The 17,559-nt window shown below is 50.8% G+C and overlaps 1 long non-coding RNA gene across 2 annotated transcripts in view; it reads left to right on the top strand.

The window, feature by feature from the left end:
• Positions 1 to 15,042: 15,042 nt before the first annotated feature.
• The window catches only part of LOC109262328 (uncharacterized), a 52,457-nt gene continuing 49,940 nt past the window's right edge, over positions 15,043 to 17,559 (top strand). For both annotated transcript variants that reach the window (XR_002077711.2, XR_002077712.2), the window contains exons 1-2: positions 15,043 to 15,369; positions 16,269 to 16,398. This is a non-coding gene — a long non-coding RNA (uncharacterized LOC109262328). The remainder of the gene's footprint in view (positions 15,370 to 16,268; positions 16,399 to 17,559) is intronic.

The raw sequence follows: 17,559 nt of genomic DNA on the forward strand, positions 1-17,559 counted from the left end.
ACAGCTGTGCCCAACACCACATGACCGCATTTTTGTTCATATACCACCGTCTTTCTCCGCTTAGTCTCATTGTGTCAATTCCAGATTCCAGAGAGAGCGAATCCAGGTGGTATAACTGGAGTCAGATATCTATCTCTGGTCCAGTCGGCAGCAGCTGGGAGCCAGGGCCTGGGTGGTGGGGTTCCAGGTAGCCAGTGGAGAAGCTGGGCCAGGAGGCAATGTTAGGGGGTAGACCCAGAAAGGAGCCGTGTGTGTTACCAGGGCAGGTGAAGAAAGCAATTATAGGTAGAGAGAATTTGATAATTGTGGGAGAATTTGGGAGAATTTGATAATTGTGATTTGTGAATGCCTCTTGCTCTTTTTTTCTTTAGTTTTTATTAAAAAAATTTTTTTTTAGGGTTTATTTATCTTTAAGAGACAGAGAGTGAGTGGGGGAGGGACAGAGAGACAGGGAGACACAGAATCCAAAGCAGACTCCAGGCTGTCAGCGCAGAACCCAATGGGGGGCTCGAACCCACGAACTGTGAGATCATGACCTGAGCCAAAGCCAGATGCTTAACCAACTGAATCACCCAGGAGCCCTCCTTGCTCTTTATTCTGTAGGAAGGATAACTACCCCAACAGGAGAATGGAATCCCAGCAGACACCTTGAACATCTTTCCTGGAGACGCACCCAGGAAGTGAGATGACATTATCATTTCCTAAATTAATATATGGATTTTTTTTCTAGCTGTAAAGAAACACATACATGACTGTAGAAGCCTTGGAAAACAGGAACACACAGGGATGGATATAAACAGCACCTGTAATCTAAGATAACGGCTGTTAACATATTGGTATATTTCCTCCTATCCTTTTTTTTTCTTTAAGTAGTAACCTGGGGCTATGTGAACGATCTGGGCTTAAGATCTATCTTTTGACTGTAATTATGTGTCGTCAGACTCTAAGACTTGAGGGTTGCTTGAAATTTATTCCCATAATTTTCCTGGAGCGTCCAGTGTTGTTTTTCCCCTGCTCCTTTACCTTTCCCTGTAGGGGGCAGCTCAAATAGAATCAATACTCTGTACTACCTACCCCCCCCCCCCCCCCCCGCCCGTGGCTTTTGTGCAAGGCAGCCCGCGCCCCAGCCATCCCATAGCTTTTCAACTGTTTCCACTCGTGAGTCCCTTCCACCCCCCCTTCCTCAGGGGGTGACTTTTCTTTGAAGCCACAAATCCCATCTCCTCAGTTCTTGCTGAACACCCTTTACTGGTCCTCCTTTGCATTTAGGGTAAGATAGACAAAACTTTCCCCATGGCCCTCTGGCTTGCTTGCTCACTGTTCCCAGCTATGCGCACCTTCCCTCAGCCCTTGGACTGTCTTAGTCGTGTTCTTGCCTCAGGCCTTCACAAACGCTGCTCCTGCTTTCTGCTCTTCAGCCGGTTTTCCTGGACTCAGCTTCCAGGCTGAGGTCAACGTCGCTTTTCCAGAGAAGCCTCTTCTGACTGTGGCACCTTAGAGTCCCTCAACATCTCCTTTACCTTTCCTTCATGGCAGACCACGGTTTGCAATTATGCGTTTATTTGTTTGGTTATTGCCTCACATCTGTCTCCTGGACAGATAGGAATGCTCCCTGAGGCAGGGCGGATCTGTTTTAGTGCATGCTATACCCTACACTTGCTGTCATCCCGAACTTGGCCACCACCCCCCCCTTGGCAGCACGTGTCATAGATTAGGTGCTAAATCAATGCTCGTTGAGCGAGTGAGTGAATCCAGCGCTTATCTGGTACCGATACATAAGCGAAGAGTGCCATGTTGTAGTATTGGATTTGGAGGTCTAGGGAGAGAAGATGGTTTTCCACAAAGCCTTGGCACGAGCGGTCTTCACATTGCCAGTCTTTTGTGAGTGCCTCGGAGCTGCCTGGCACACGGTGACTTGCTATGTGGTGAGGCCTGCGTTTGACACGTATGTGCTAAGGGGCTGGGGCGTGCGGCAGGTGCGTGAGCTGGTGAGTGAGGCGGCTGTCCGGTGAGGCAGCTACAGCTTGATGTGGCTTTGCCACGCTTACCACCCACATTCTGTAGGGAGAGATCATTCTAGAGCGCTTCTGACATCTGGCAGGCCTCCTGGGGTTGAACACCTCCACGGGGCAGAGCTCTCTGCCTCTGAATCAGTCTCGTAGGCCGCTCTGGCTGTTCGATAGGTCTTGCCTCAGTTAAAGATGGATGTAGCTTCCCCAGAACCTTTAACTATGGATTGCCTTCTGAGATGTTTCTCCAGAGGAGAATTCAATGGACGTTTATTGAACACCGGGATGTTGTATCAGGTAGGGAATCCGGGCGCTGGCTGTAGACAGCTGAATAAGACACATGGAAAGCCAGGCTGGGGAATACCAATGCGTGCACAGCGTGCTGTCACAGCATTATCTCAGTTCATCACAACGGTCTTACGACGTGCATGTTGAAGAAATAGAGGCTTTGAGTGCGCATGACTTACCTGAAATCCCACAGTTTGGGCACGAGGGAGAGCTACGGCCCAATCTCGTCTTTTGACTCCAATCCAGCGTTCCGCTTTTCCTATCCGAGGCTGAAGATATGAATGTACTTCTGCTTTGTGCCCCTAGTACATTCGAGGGTAGCTAATGTGCTTCCCGAGTTCTCTTTCTTCCTGAGTGAACTCGATACCCGCCCCCCAAATTGGTCTTCCTGGACTCGATCACGTGGGCAACACCCTTGCAGTTTGCAGAGGGTCACGGCTACAGTCGGGCCTGGTTCGTACTTGGGTGGGAGAAGGTCATTCTGCAGACCTCTTCCATATGCAGATAGGAGGGTCTCAACCTTGAAAGCTAGAGTCTGAGAGGAATTCGGGATGGGTATCCTCCCCAGGCAACGAAACCAACTTGCTCAGCCTGGCACCTTTTTTTTTTCTAGGGCATTTCGGGAGGTGCTCTCCCAGCCAGAACTATCTAGTGAAAGATGATGGATGTACAGGTTTCTGGGGCAATGTCTGACACTCGGGGCATCTTCTTAATGACATCCCTGTTGGGGCACCGTCTGACTTCAATAGTTCACGTGACAGAACGCTCATGACCACCTGAGAAATTTCATTACGCCTACTGACAGATCCATTAGATTTTTGGCTCAACACAGAAGGAAAATTTCTGTCTCTTTGTAGCTTCCAGTATCGGTCTCCTTGTGGCTGGGAAGCATAAGGGCAGTGCCTCTCCCCCGTGGCAAGCTGGCGTACATGAAGTGCATGGGGAGTCCCAGCCTGAGCCCAGGCCTGGTCAGGCATGTCTGAGCAGGCCTGGTGAACTGCCAGGGTGGGCCTGTGCAAAGGGAGCCTCCTGGGAAGGAGCTCATCGCAGAGGAAGAAGGAACCAGCACAAACAGCTGGCCTGGTAACCAAGCTTTGATTGCAGCAGGGCGGGCATAATTCTGAGCATGGTCTGGTGAATGGCTCACAACTGGGTTTGGTTCGCATCTCAGGCCCCATCCGGGCTTCTTCACAAAACCTGTGGAGAGCAAAGGGGCTATACGTACATATGGAAACCACGGTGTGAACTGACACGTGGTAGTCACTGGGGAACCAGCTTTGGGATTCGCCTTTAGAGTCAAACACACAATGGGGGGGAGGTGGTGCAGAGGCTCTCTCCTTTACCACGTCATGGAACCCCACCGTTCTTTGGCCTCGGGGGGCCTCCAGCCCCTGTGGGACAGCAAGACCCAACAAGAGGTGACCAGTGTCCTGGTAGAGGGTCTAGAGCAGGCCAAAGGGAACAAAATGGTCGATGGCCGGAAAATTGTGTGTGTGTCTTGTGCATACATGAGGCAACCCCTAGACATATTGGGGGTTAATTATGGAGGGGCTGATACCCTGAGTGAGCCAGTAAAAGTTAAGTCATTGTTACTAATACAAATAGGCTGTAGACAGGGAAAGTGGGGGGGCCTGGGTCCCACCTGCCAGCTTCTCTTTTCCTGGTTGAACACCCCAATGTCCTCTGTCACTTTTCAGACCCACGGTTCTGAGTCCCCCACTGTTCTCATTACTCTCTTTTGGAACCACTCCAGGCTGTGAGAGCCAAAACTGTTTGCTATGAGAATTTAAAGAAATCCTAGAATTAAGATGGCCCAACTTTCCTTTTTTGACTAGATGAAATGAAGGCTCATATAGACTTGAAGGGACTTGCCCCAGCTCTGTGTTCCCAGCCAGTAGAAGAGCGAGGACCGCCCCCAGGTCACATAACCATACTTTCCTCTCCATTTCAACAAAATGGAGTTCAAATCTGAGTCAGGGACTTGGAACATTTGCACAAACGCATGTTCTCTTGGCCAGGCACGGCACAACTTTGTCCTGCGGTTGTGAGACGCATTTGGTTTTAAGGGAAACAGATCCAGTTTTTCACTGTGCAAACCAGTTTGGTGGGGCAGTCCCAGGGGGCAATGCCAGCACATTTCTGTGAGGAGGATATTGTGGAAAGAACATTTTCTTCCCTGTGAGGAATAAGGGCTTTGCGGGTCGCTCTCGGCAGATCTGGAAAGAGACTGAAGAGGATGGGCCGGTGACCCTAAAACAAGGGGGTCACTTGGGACAGTTGAGTCCTCAGACAGAAAATCCCCCAGAAGACCTGACCGGGAAAATGTCCTGCCATCAGCTGAGGTCCCAGAGGGAGAGCAGAGAGGGATCCACGTAGCCAGCGGACTCGCTTGGGTGTCGGAAACGGGAAGGAAGAGTTGCAGTCGGGGAGTGTCCGTCTTTTGTTGGGACCAAAACTCTGGGATGGCCTGCAGATATCAGTACTTCAGAAACCATCTTGCCCTTCCTCTAGAGTTTACATCTGTAGTCAGGGCTAGCAAGTAGACTTTGCTTCTAGCTCAAGTCCAGTTGGTTGACGCCCAATGCCAGAAGAATGGTTAAGAAGGGTTCCCGGGCGCCTGGGTGGCTCAGTCGGTTAAGCGGCCGACTTCAGCTCAGGTCACGATCTCGCGGTCTGTGAGTTCAAGCCCTGTGTCAGGCTCTGTGCTGACAGCTCAGAGCCTGGAGCCTGTTTCAGATTCTGTGTCTCCCTCTCTCTCTGACCCTCCCCCGTTCATGCTTTGTCTCTCTCTGTCTCAAAAATAAATAAATGTTTAAAAAAAAAAAAAAAAAGAAGGGTTCTGAGGCAGGAGTGAGTGTTGTGATTAGCTGACAGTGCCTTCTGTCACCCTGGCAGGGAGGAGAGTGATGATGAGGTTTGGCTGTTGTGGATAATGGACCCCTCACGATTAGGTCCCCATGCTCATCTCTGCAGCTTGTGCACAGGTTATGTTACATGGCCAAGGGGAGTGAAGGCTGCAGATGGGCTGACCTTATCTGGGTGGGTCCAAAGGAGTCCCAAGGGTCCCTATAAGTGAAAGCAGGAGATGGGGACTCAGAGTCAGTGATGTGATGTGGAAAAGACTAGCGGACATTGCTGGCTTTGAAGATGGAGGAGACCACAAGCCCATAAATGCAGGCAGCCTCTAAGAACTGGAAAAGGCACGGAAACAGATTTTCCCCTGGAGGTTCCAGAAAGGAACACAGTTCTGCTGATGCCTTGACTTTAGCCCTGTAAGAACCATTTTGGACTTGTGGCCTCCAGATGTATAAGAGAATAATACATTTGTGTTATTTTGAACCATGAAACCTGTGGTATTTTGTCATAGCAGCAAAAGGGAACCCATACAATCTCCATTATTTTCCACCCGTGACTCATCAGGGCAACTTCCCTTATGTTTGACCTAACGTTCTCATTCCGTTGCTCCAGCCCTTTCTTGGGACACCTGGAACAGGGTCTGGTCTCTAAGGTTGTTGAGACGCCAGGGCAATTTTCCTTATGAGAGACACCACCACTGGGAAACCCTCAAAAGTGGATCACACAGGTTTTGTGATTTTCCTACACACTTAAAGTGAGTAGGGGGGTCTGGAGAGCATCCCTGACAGGCAGGTTCAGAGCTGGGCACCAGGCTCCTGGTTATCACTGCCACACCACGCAGCACTGGGCTGGGGACAAGGTGCTAGCCTGGGACCCCCGGCCTGGCCCTCAGTTTTCTTGCCCATGAGGTAAGCTCTACATGACCTCAGGGGATGTCTGATAGTCTGTAGCTTTAAGTACTGGAAATGATGGTGGAAAAACTAACAAAATGAGCCCCATTTTACGGATGAGAACATAGAGGTTCAGAGCGATCAAGTCCTTTTCTAAGTCATCCAGCTCGTAGGCTGAGGCATCATGATTCAAATCCTGATGTCAGGAGCCCATGCTTTTTCCAGGATATCATGAATCCTCACGATAAAGATCCCTTCCTCCCCCTTCTTCCCCCTCCCTTCCTCTCCCTCCCCCTTTTTTTCTTCCCCCTCCCTCCCCCTCCCTCCCTCCCTCTCCTTCCTCCTTTCCCCTCCACTGCACTCTCTCCCTCTCCCTTCCTCCTTCTTCCCCTTCCTCCCTTCTTCCCTCCCTTCCTTCAAGGGCTCTGGCCCTGGGTTATGCTGAGGACTCAATCCAGGTGGCCACAACCGGAGGCTGAGCCCAGGAATGATGCTTTTGGGGTGAAGCTCTTGGGGTATGCCAGGAGCCCAGTGGTGGAACAAGAATAATTCTTCTATCTGGGATTTCATTTCTTTTCCTGGCTCTCCTGGGAACCAGTTGTGTGGTTGTGGGTAAGTCACTTTATTTTTCCTGGCCTCAGTGTCCTGGCCTGTGAAATGGGAAGGATGAACGGGAATCAGTGTTATCTTTCTTTCTTTTTTTTTAAGTTTATTTTTATTAATTTTTGAGAGAGAGAGAATGAGAGAGAGAGAGAGAGAGAGAGAGGGGCATGTGAGCTGGGGAGGGGCAGAAAGAGAGAGAGAGAGAGAGAGAGAGAGAGAGAGAGGAATCCTAAGCAGGCTCTGATGTAATCTAAGGCTCTTAGTAATGTAAGCAGGCCAAGACATGGGGCCATGGGGCTCGAACTCAATGACAGTGTGAAATCATGACCTGAGCTGAGATCAAGAGTCAGACGCTAAATGGACTGAGCCACCCAGGAGTCCCTGGAATCAGTGTTTTCTAACCATTTCTTTTTAAAAATCATGCCGCCTCAGCTAGGGAAATTTTATTGAGCACTGCTTGCTGCCATTTATATTACAAAAGCAATTTATTAGTCTTTTTTACATTTTGGGGTAAACCATACATAAATCATGCTTTTCAAATCACACATTCCCCTGTTCCCCTACCCCATTTCTGGGCAAAGCACTCCTCCGTCCATCCTGCCATCTTGCCCATGGTTGAGAATCCCTTCATTTCATGGTTTGAAATTTTGTTCCAGGTATAAGATTATAGGAGTTGGAGGATATATATATATACATATACATATACATATACATATACATATACATATACATATACATATATATATCCTCCAACTCCAATAATATACATATAATATACTATATGTTATACATATATTATATATATATATATATATATATATATATATATATATATATATATATATTATATATATTCTGGAAGAAAGGAGATGAGACAGCCTTTCTGTGTTGCACATCTCTCTTCCTGGACCACCCCATTTTTCTCTGCACATCTCTCTTCCTCCCACCCCATTTTTCTCTGCCTGGACCAGTTCTCACTCTGTGCCCCCCATGCACGCCCCTTGGGGGGCTCCGAAGCAGCAGGCAGGCGGCCCTCCTGAGTGAGCCGACCATCTCTCAGCGAGACTGCCAGCGCAGTTATCTTCTATTTCTGCCATGTGCTGTAACACAAGAGTGAGCTCAACTTCAGAGATTATCACCTCTCATCTTTTATTCTCCCTTTTCTCCTCTCCTTTTTCTTCCTGCAAGATGATAAAATTGCCAGACAAGCCCTCCTTTCCTCTCGGCCTAGTGAGAGCTCGGAGATATTTACTTCTCGGGTACACACAGCTGTAATCTCCCTAACCAGACTTTATCACAGTTAAGCGAGTTAAATTCTCCTGGTTTAATCCCCCATGTGCTGTGGTTTTTTGAGTATAAAGCTTTCGACCTCTTTTGATACAATATGGCAACTCTGGTCCACTGGATATGACTAGACATCGGGCAAAGAGGTTTCAATTTGACTGAGCTGGAAAAGAAGGGGCCCCCTGCGAAAGAGCTTTGGGTGGAAGAAGGTACGTGGAAAAGCGCGTTTGCTCACGAGAGGAAAGGAGGAGGGTATGCAGGTGTTTTGCAGGGCCTGGGGACTCTCTCTAGTCATGTGAGCTCTTGGTGGCCGGTCAGTAATGTGAGGTTGAAATCGAGTTAGCCCCTGTGTCCTTATCTGTCCGTGTTGTCCCTAAACCCCGTGCGGGCCACAGTGGCCGGAAGACAGGACAAGCAAATGGCTCCGTGCCTCAGCTTGGAGAATATGCTGTTTCTAGTGGGAGATACAAGATGTATACTGGCACCTCTAGAACACATAACGAGGGCAGATAAAGACCAAAGGCTAAATCAGATGTGGCCCAAACTATCCAACATTCCAGGGTGTGGGGAATGGTGAGGGAGCAGGAGATCAGCGTTTCACAGAAAGGTGAAACCTTCTGAACTCAGGTGGACACGGGAGTGGGCTTGGGAGACTGGATGGGCCCCGCATGCAGGCGGTGGCCTGGGGTTGGGGGCACAGGTCAGAGAGCAACGTGCCGAGAACGGGCATCAGCAGCAACCAGGGCTCGGGAGGAGGGAGGAGCCTGCTGCGTGTCACGTCCCACGAGGAGACCACGGGCCAGCTCTTTATGCCCAGAGGTCACTGTGGCCGCCTTGCAAGTGCCAGAGCCACGCTCAGAAGCGCTTCTCGTTTCTATGTATATACGCTGTGCTGCGCGTTGGCTTTTCTTCCTTGTCGACCTTCCAGTCACTCCTAAATTCGGTTCCCGTTCTCTGCCTCTCCCTGCCTGCCAGTGCCACCCATGCTCTCAGCCAAGCGGTGACATTTTCCCCAAGCACAGCCTGTGCATGTTTAAAGCCTGAGATGCGCATTGGGGTTTGACTCCTCCTGCCGCCAGCCCTCCCTTTGAGTGTGTGCGCGTGTGTGTGTGTGTGTGTGTGTGCGTGCGTGTATGTGAAAGAGCGTGTATTTTTGGCCTTGAATCCCCATTAAAAAGAAAAAGAAAAAAAAAAGAAAGAAAGGAAAGTCCTGGGCCAAGGACTGAGAGGCAATTCACAAAGCCTAAACACTGCCCTGTTGTCCCCACTGCAGGAGACACTTTGATGGAGGCAGGCCCACCAGCGAGGTGGTTTTCTTGCTGAGAAGTGAGGGGGCCGTGGGGCACTTCTCCCACCCACATTCCCCTGCTTGGTGAAAGACAGGGCCCCAGGCTGCCTCTCCCTTCCCCCTGGGCCGCCTCTCCCTGGAGAGCCATGGGAAATGTGTCCTAAGCACCATCCCGGCTCAGTCTTTGTCTTCCTGCACCTTCCCCTCTCCCAGCAGCCAGGCCCTCTGGGGGCTCTGGGGGCCAGCGGACGGCTACCTGGCCCAGTCTGAGTCTAGTGCTTGCTCCCAAGGGTCAGAAGTGGCTGCACCTGCTGCAGGCAGGGCTGCAGGTGCCCCTGGGCACGCGTCCTGGGCGTGATCCTTGTGGCTCCCCACTGCCTGCCTGGGCTCCTCCCTTCTGGAGGCCTCCACCTTGGCTTTTAAATCTCTGTGTCCACGTCTATCCTGTGCAAGAGTTGCTTGTTGAGATTTGTCAGGGTATGTGAGTGTGTGAATGAATGAATGAATGAACGCAAAACAAGGGTAGGGTGTTTGCTTACGACATCTGCCACTGAAATGCCAGTGGCCCCTCAGATTCATCTAGTCGCCTCTTTTCTGCATTGGTCATTTTTGGGGGGAGAGTTAAGGCTGTGCCCTCTTTTGCTCTCATAGGCAAAGTTCTTATAGTCTGTCAGGCATTCGCTGGGGAGAGCAGAGTTTGATGGCGTTCTTGGGGGACGAGAGAGGAAGACTCGGGCAGTCTTCTCGGGGAGGCGCTCTGAGCAGCCACGGGGGCCCTGACACTGGCCTTCTAGGTGGCAAGAAGGAAAGCAGGGAGGACATAGTGGGGCCGAGAAGGAGGAGTCCCTCCTCTCACGGAGTGGTCTTGGGCTGAGGCCATGGGGGGCTCAGAGGGCAGTGTTTGGGGCAGGGTCCTGGTTCTGCCCGGACCAGCCCAGCTGTCAGCTGGGCCGAGTCCCGCATCCCCTGGGTGGGAGGAGAAGGGGAGGCTTACACGCCTTAGTCTCTGCTGTGGTTGTCTGGAACCGGTTGGGAGATGCTCCATCAAAAGCATGTCACGACAGGATCCCTCATCCCATGCGTTTGTCTAAAATGTGGCGAAATATGTGTAATGATCTAAGACTGTAAGGAGTGAACACTGACATGTTGTACGTAGCTGTTGAAATGGTGGAGAAATTAAGCGGAAGAATATTCACAGAGCACCTACTATATCTAAAACTTTGGATATAACGTTGCGCGTCGTGAGATTATTAAGGAAAACACCAGTAATAATATTGATAGATATCATTCACTGAGTGTCTTTTATGCGCCAGGCGTTCTGTCACATAATCCAGACAGTAACCCTTTTATCTCCAACTGACAGCTAGGGAAACAGACTTAAAGGGGTTGAGTAACTTGCCCAGGGCGACTCAACTAGTTCAGAAGCAAGGCTGGGACTCAGGCTCAGCTCCACTGCCAAGCCCCCCAAACCGGGAAATAGGTGAACATAGGAACCGACTAAGGCAACAGAAAAAGGCGTGAGATTAGATGTTCAGGGCTTTGGTTCTGACAAGACATCTTATAGGAGGTGGTAAAGAGAGAAGGTCGTGGAAGCTGAGGTGGTGACAAGTGTCTGGAAGGAGGTGAGGGAGGCTTGATCCGGATTTGGGTAAGTAAAGCACTACAGAAGGCATTTCAGGATGGATTGTAGTGCGTGTGAGGTGTGTGAGGGTCAGTGTCTTACTAGACAGGAGGGAGGCTTGGTTTAGGGAAGAAGAGACAGCAGATTCCCGTGGTTAAATGTTAAAGTCCCCACCCCTTCAGTGTGGATTTGGCTAAACTAATAAACCTTTCTGGGTCCCAGCTTCTCATCAGCACAACAAGGATAATGACAGCACCCTCTCTCCCGTTTTGTGGTGACGATGGTGAGGTAGTTCACGGGAGGCACTTAGCACAGTGCCTGGCACATGTTAACTCCTACATGCATGCCATCTGTGTGGAGAATGTTCTTTCCTCACTTGATAAACTCCTGGGTTTCTGTGTTCTCTTAACTGCTCCCCCTCCCCGTCCCCCCACCTTTTCAAGGTCCTCCAGCCACTGAATCATCAAGTCCAATTGATTTGATCTTTGTAATATTTGTTCTTTTTTTTTTTTTTTAATCCTCGCTCACTGCCACCACACTGTTCTAGAGCCCTGTCATGACATGCCTAAATTATTGCAACAGACTCCGACTGGTCTCCTGCCTACACTCTTTCTCCACACCAGTCTACCTCGTACATTATCACTAGATTATTCCCCTGAACACTGCTCTCTCCATCACACTTCCTTGCTCAAAAGCTTCCAGTGACTCACTCTTGCCCTTTGAGATTAAATCCAGATTTTAAGCTGAATCACCTACACCCTACTTTCTTATCTGCGTCTGTTTCTCAACATGGCTGCTCTTACTGCCCTACAAGCATGCCATGTTCTTTGCCATAAATCAGCCTTCATCCCTATTTCCTCCTCCAGGAACCCTCTCTTCCTTTCCACCTAGCCCAACACTAATCTCCCATGCTGGCCCATCTGAAACACTCCTCCTCTGTGGAGTTGTTCTGACTGGTCCAACTCATGAGATCTCTCTCCTCAGTGGACAGCTCTTATGCTCTCTCTGTGCCTTGCTCGTTTGGCCAAGGGCTGTCTTCTAAAGATCTACTGTCACGAACAACGAAAAGCTCCCCCGGTCCCCCTGGCGATGGGCTGCAAATTCTCAAGGGAAAGTCAGTCCCCTGTGGTTCCCGGCACAGGGCAGAGGTGAACACGTAAGAGGCACTCCATACATTCTTTTTCAGTTAAGTTTGTTGAGTAAAGGTGGATGTGAGCATGATAATAAAGAATGGAAAGTGGAACGGAAGAGCCTCTTCTCTGGTAAAGCAAGGGAAATCCCTGTGGTGCAGCAGAAGCTCGTAGCTCAGGATGGTCAGCCATTCACATCTCTGGACACCAGCAGCCTCTCTCTCTGTGCTTTCCTCTGGGTCGTCCCCACATTCTCCAGCCTTGCTTTCTGCCCTTTGAAGCTGCTCCTTACCCACCTCTCTTCTCTGGGGCTTCCTGGTAGAGCTCCCAGCCCTCGCAGAAGACAGGAGAGGCTGGGGTTGGTGCTTAGATGTTAAGTCTTGTATCTGACACCCCACCCATGGCCCAGCTGGTAGCTCACCATTGGTTGGGAGCGTTTATTCAAGGTCTCAACAGATGAGTCAAGGGTGTATGAATGGAGACTAGCACGCTGCGGAGTACGATGCAAAGCCTTTCACCGTAATATGTGGCCGTTTGTTGTATCCTTAACGACAATAACAGCAATAATGGTGATAATCTGATGGGAAGAGTGCAGCAGGATGAGTGATGTGTGGGACACACGAGAACATTAGTCTCATCCTGGGGACGTGAGGTTTCAAGCCAGGCTTTCTGTTTTTTGGGGGGTTTGTGCTCCATGCCCAGCTGGCAGGATGCCTCCCTCGGATTCAAAGGGGGAAGAAGAATCCCTCACCCGGGGATCTTGGGGACGTCAAACCGCTCCTTACGCAACAGCCTCCTAATGAGTTAAGTGTAAATGAATCAGAAGCAGATGGATTGGATTGTTCTGGAAATACACCCGAGGTTTGAAAATTAAGGGAAAAAGCATTTGGCAAAAGGCATTTTGGGGTTTGCCAAGACCCAGAACATTTGAAAAACAGTTCAGGATTTTTTTTTTCTTTCTTTTTCTTTTCTCTTTGGTTGTAAAACCCCAAATGCTGCCTGGAGGTAGTAGATGAGACGGGCCTCGTTCTCCTCTCAAAGTGAAGTTCCTCCTGCCGTGTGGGTAATGGACCCCAGACCGGAGGCAATGGGGTAGGGAGCTGCACCAGGGACTGGCTGTGTCCGGGGGGCAAAGCGCCCTGCCTCCCTTTGCAAGGGGAAGGCGGCCCCTTGACAGAGTGTGGGTGTCCGTCCTGTGCGCCTGCTCGGGGCCGCTACCTCTGCCCTGCCGTGTGCCTCCCGCCTTTCATAAGACTTGACTCACCTCATCCAAACATGAGGAAGGTCATTATGGAAGGGAAATGGTCTCCAATTTGCTAGGCGAGAAACTTTGGACGTTAGCAAACGCTAATCCAATAAAATAGAAAGTGAAGTGTTTATTCTAGAGAAAAACCCTTTAAACAATTTTTTTTTTTTTTTTTTTATTAGTCACATTTGGCATAGTTGAACCTTTCCCTGGAGGGACCATCTTGCTGAGGGAAAAGAGAGAGAAAGCAACTGTCTCAGCAGAAAACCCAGCCCAGCAGTTCCTAACTCTGTGGCTTGGCTTGCTGGGTGCGTCAGCCTCGCCTGCTTCTGATGGGACCGATCTGGCCCCCGGAATCGCGGCGGACGGAGGCTGGGAAACGTGGTTCAGGCTGTGGGTGCCTTAGGCCCAGGGGGAGCGGGACACGGCTGAATTCCATCCTGTCCTCAGAGACACAGCCGGTGTCTCCATTCGCGTGTTCATTTACTCCTTCCTTGGCTGTGTTCAGGCCGGCTCATAACCTGATCCTTTGGTGAAGGCTCTCCACTGTTTACCAAGAGCTTTCACATATATGATCTTGCAACGCCTCTTCTCAAAAACCCAGGGAAAACCCAGGGGCCTTCGTGTCGTCTTGTCATCCTTATTTTAGAGAGGGGGAAGCTCTTACCCCAGTCCCACAGCCAGTGAGTGGCAGGGCTGGGTCTGGCACCTTTGCCGGCCATGCTTTCTTTTCATACTTGAAATCACTCTGTTCTTGATCAGGATCTATGTGGTTATGTCATCTTGTTACATCACCCCATATGGACTGCAAACGCCTTTGGGGCAAGGATCATGTTTTGCACTCCTCTGTAACTCACGTGGTGCAGAACAGAGCATCTTGTACATGGGATCTGCTTAGCAAGTATCTGATGGACAGGGAAAAAGACTTGGGTAGAACTAGGGGCTGCCCCAGTTCAGGGCAGACAGATTGGCGTTGCTGCTCTGGGTCTGTGGCATCATCCCTGATTGCCACCTGACCCGTACCCCTCCCCCTCCCCCCCCCCCCCCCCCCCGAGTCTTGACCCAGCCTCACACTCCTCAGCTGTAGCATCATTATCCTGATTATCACCAGCTCCACACACCGAGTTCCTAGAGCGGGCCAAGAAATATGAAAGAAGGTGTTAGCTTCTAGATGTTGTCCCAGCCAAATAAATACCAAACAGAAGCTCTGGAATTGGAGGGAGGAGGCAGCCCACGTGCGGAGGAAGTAGAAGGACCATGTGGTCTCCTAGCGGGGGCCTGGCCCCACCCTCAAGTGCGGGGTTCCATCCTGCAAAGCTGGGTGACCTCAGCCCACTGCCCCTGGCTGAACTTGAGAACAAAGATCCTTTCTGTCCCGCCTACTTGCTTCTTAACCATATGAGTGAGAGGGCAAAAGAGATCCTGTTTTGAACTCCCAGGAGAAAAGACAGCAGTCATAGTAACAATTATCTGGAGGTGACGGCTGCCATCAAATAGAAAACAGCTCACCCCTAAGGGCGACTGGAGGCCACTTCTAGGAGCTGGAGCCATGTAGCCTTCTCTCTGACTCCGGGGGTGAAGGAGGCGAGGGAAGGACAGAGAACACGAGGGATTCTGCTTCGGATGCATTCATGTTCTCTGATTCTCTAGGCATGAAGGGCCTCCCCACCCGCCCCTGGTTTCTCCACCACCCCCCCCCACCCCGATCTATGAATTCTGGCTCCTCCATCTGTGACGTGATGATTCAGGGCAAAAGTGGACTTGTCAGAAACAGGAAGGGAAGATAAGATAAAAATAAAACAAAATAAAGTAAAAAGTTAGCCAGACATAACTTTCTCCACGCAGCAACATTCACATCCTTAAAACAAAAATCCCACAGCAGAGCCCAGAATGGGGGCCAGACTTCGGGCTCCAGGTCAAGACTGGAGAGCAGCGGGGGAAGGGATTCAGCGCCCTGCACCCGCCCAGATGCGGGAACAGAGAGCCAGGCGGCCCGGCCAGGACCCAGGGTTGTGGGCAGTGGGGCTGCCTCAGCTCTGCACGCTGTGCTCAGCCCCCCTTCACCCCAAGAGCCAGCGAGCTGGGGAGCTGCAGCGTGATTGATGGGCCCCAGCTTGAATGGAAAGTCCAGATTCCAGGGAGACAGCTTCAGAGGTGGGAGGGGAGACATTTCTCACATCTGCAACAAAATTAAAAATTAAATAAATAAAATTTGTTAGTTTACAAATAGAACTGTTACTTGTTACTCATGGTATTAATCTCCTATTTCAATTAAAACATTTTTATTAGAAAAAAAATTTTTTTTTCGGTAACGCCCGTGAAAGACGTTTGTTTCAGTTGCCAACATTTCTGCAGAACTAATGTGGGTGGATTGTGACAGATATAATTTCTCCATCCTACAGTTTCATCAACTTGAGTTCTGTTAAACTATACCCGCTGGGCTTAGCTCCTTTTAAAGTTTCCGCTTTGACAGGTAGATTTATTAGTCTTGAAATTTGTACAAATCAGATGTCACTCGTGGCAACTTGTCAAAATGTCAGTCTGGCGAGGCGGCATGAAAGGCTTTCTGGAGAGAGAGACAGACGCGAGGCAGGCTTTAAAGAACTCCAGCGCGAGCCGTAGGAAGGAATGGGAGGGATTGCAGCCTCTTGATCCTGAGGGCTTTACTTTATTAAATATCTCAGACTGTACAGGGGGAAGGGCCCTCGGATCCCGGGTCTCTGAGACATCACGTCTGACAGCTCCCAAACGATGGCTCCTGTCGGTTACAGTGTCAAGTTTCTTTGCTTGTTATGTGTGCTTAGTGGGAGAGGGCGCAGGGGTGCTCACATGGGGGAGGGGGGGCAAAGCCAGGTCTTTTAGTTCCAAAAAACGCTTGGGTGGGTCTGTGCAGTTGGAGGGGCGTTCCAGGGTGGGCTCCCTTGGCCAGAAGTACAGGGCGCCTCTGGCTCACTGATGCAAATTCTATTTCCACTGGGGAGAGGAGGGAGCAGGAGGGAGAGGGAGGCTCTCAGGTGCAGACCGATGGAGACACGTCTGCTCTCTCCTCGCAGGGCTGCTGCGGGAAGCAGCGGGTGCCACACCAGTCCCAGGAGTCTGGCCCTCGCTTTCCCAGTCTGCGGGGTTCCTGAACTTCCCAGACTTCCCTGTCCCGGGTCAGTTAATCAGGGATCCTGCGATTTGGTAAGCTCCATAATTATCTTAGTTTGACATGGCAGGAAATGTTATTCATAGTCAGAAAATTATCTGAAATTTTTTTCCCCTGGGGAAAGGGGGCAGTGCTGTAGAAAGAACCCAGCCGAGGTCCCTGATGCAGCTTTCCCCAAAGACTGACTACGTGGGGGTGGGGTTGGCTTGGGGTCGGGGGTAGGGTGGGGGGGGAGATGTGGTGGGTTAGGCATTCAGAGCTCTGGGAAGGTGCCCCAGGGGCGGGGCTGCTGCTACTGCACTGGTGTGTGTGTGTGTGTGTGTGTGTGTGTGTGTGTGTGTTGGTGCGCGTGCATGTGTGTTCTCCTGTTCTGTCCCTCTCTCTCACTGGATTATTGCACTGCTAGCTCATCTGTTTGTCTGTCTGTCCTGCAAAGTTGGGCGATACCAAATAAAGCTGTAGTTCTCTGTATTCCTACTGCCTCTCTCTCCCACTTCCTAAGGAGTTGTAGTGGGCTTAATACTGTTGTCCTCAGAGAGGAGGGGAAAGGCACTGGGGGATGGGGACTTGCTTCCATGGGTAAGTGTGAGACTCACTGCCCTATAACGGGGTCTTCCCTCCTGCTGCCTCAGGTCAGGGTTGGGGGACTAGCAGGCTGGCCCCCTCAGTGTCACTTTCCCAAGAACCCCCCCCCCCCCCCCCAGCTCTGGTCCATCTGTCTGCCTCCCAGATGTCTCATGGGCATCAGGAGCAGGCATGATTTGCTTTGGGAAGTGTGAAGCATGCTCTCTCCGCCCTGTCCGTTCCCCCTCCTTTTCATGTCTTTCCATGTTGACTGATGGAAGGCCCTTTGCTTCATAAGTTCCCAGAAACTCCTGCTAAAATGCAAACACCTCCTCTGAGGGGTGACACTCCCTCTCACTAGGGATTGGATGGCTCTGCTGAAAGCAATGAAGTATTCTGTGGAAAGGGAGTGGGGCTGGGATCAGGGGGAGGAGAGGCACGGGTATCCAAGGGGACCTGCTCCACCTTGTTATGTTTTTGAGGATCCAACCTGCTCCATGCATCTTTGTCCTGTCCCCAGAGCGGGGAGCTAGGCTTTTCACAGAGATCCAGGAGGGCTGGGGGAGGGAGGGGCAGCAGCCACTGTCCCCAGTCCTCCCACCTGCCTTGCTCTCTGGGGGAGGGAAGGGGAC

The sequence above is a fragment of the Panthera pardus genome, unplaced genomic scaffold (genome assembly GCF_024362965.1).
Source record: "Panthera pardus isolate Hobbes unplaced genomic scaffold, ASM2436296v1 HiC_scaffold_13, whole genome shotgun sequence".
Classification (NCBI taxonomy): Eukaryota; Metazoa; Chordata; class Mammalia; order Carnivora; family Felidae; genus Panthera; species Panthera pardus.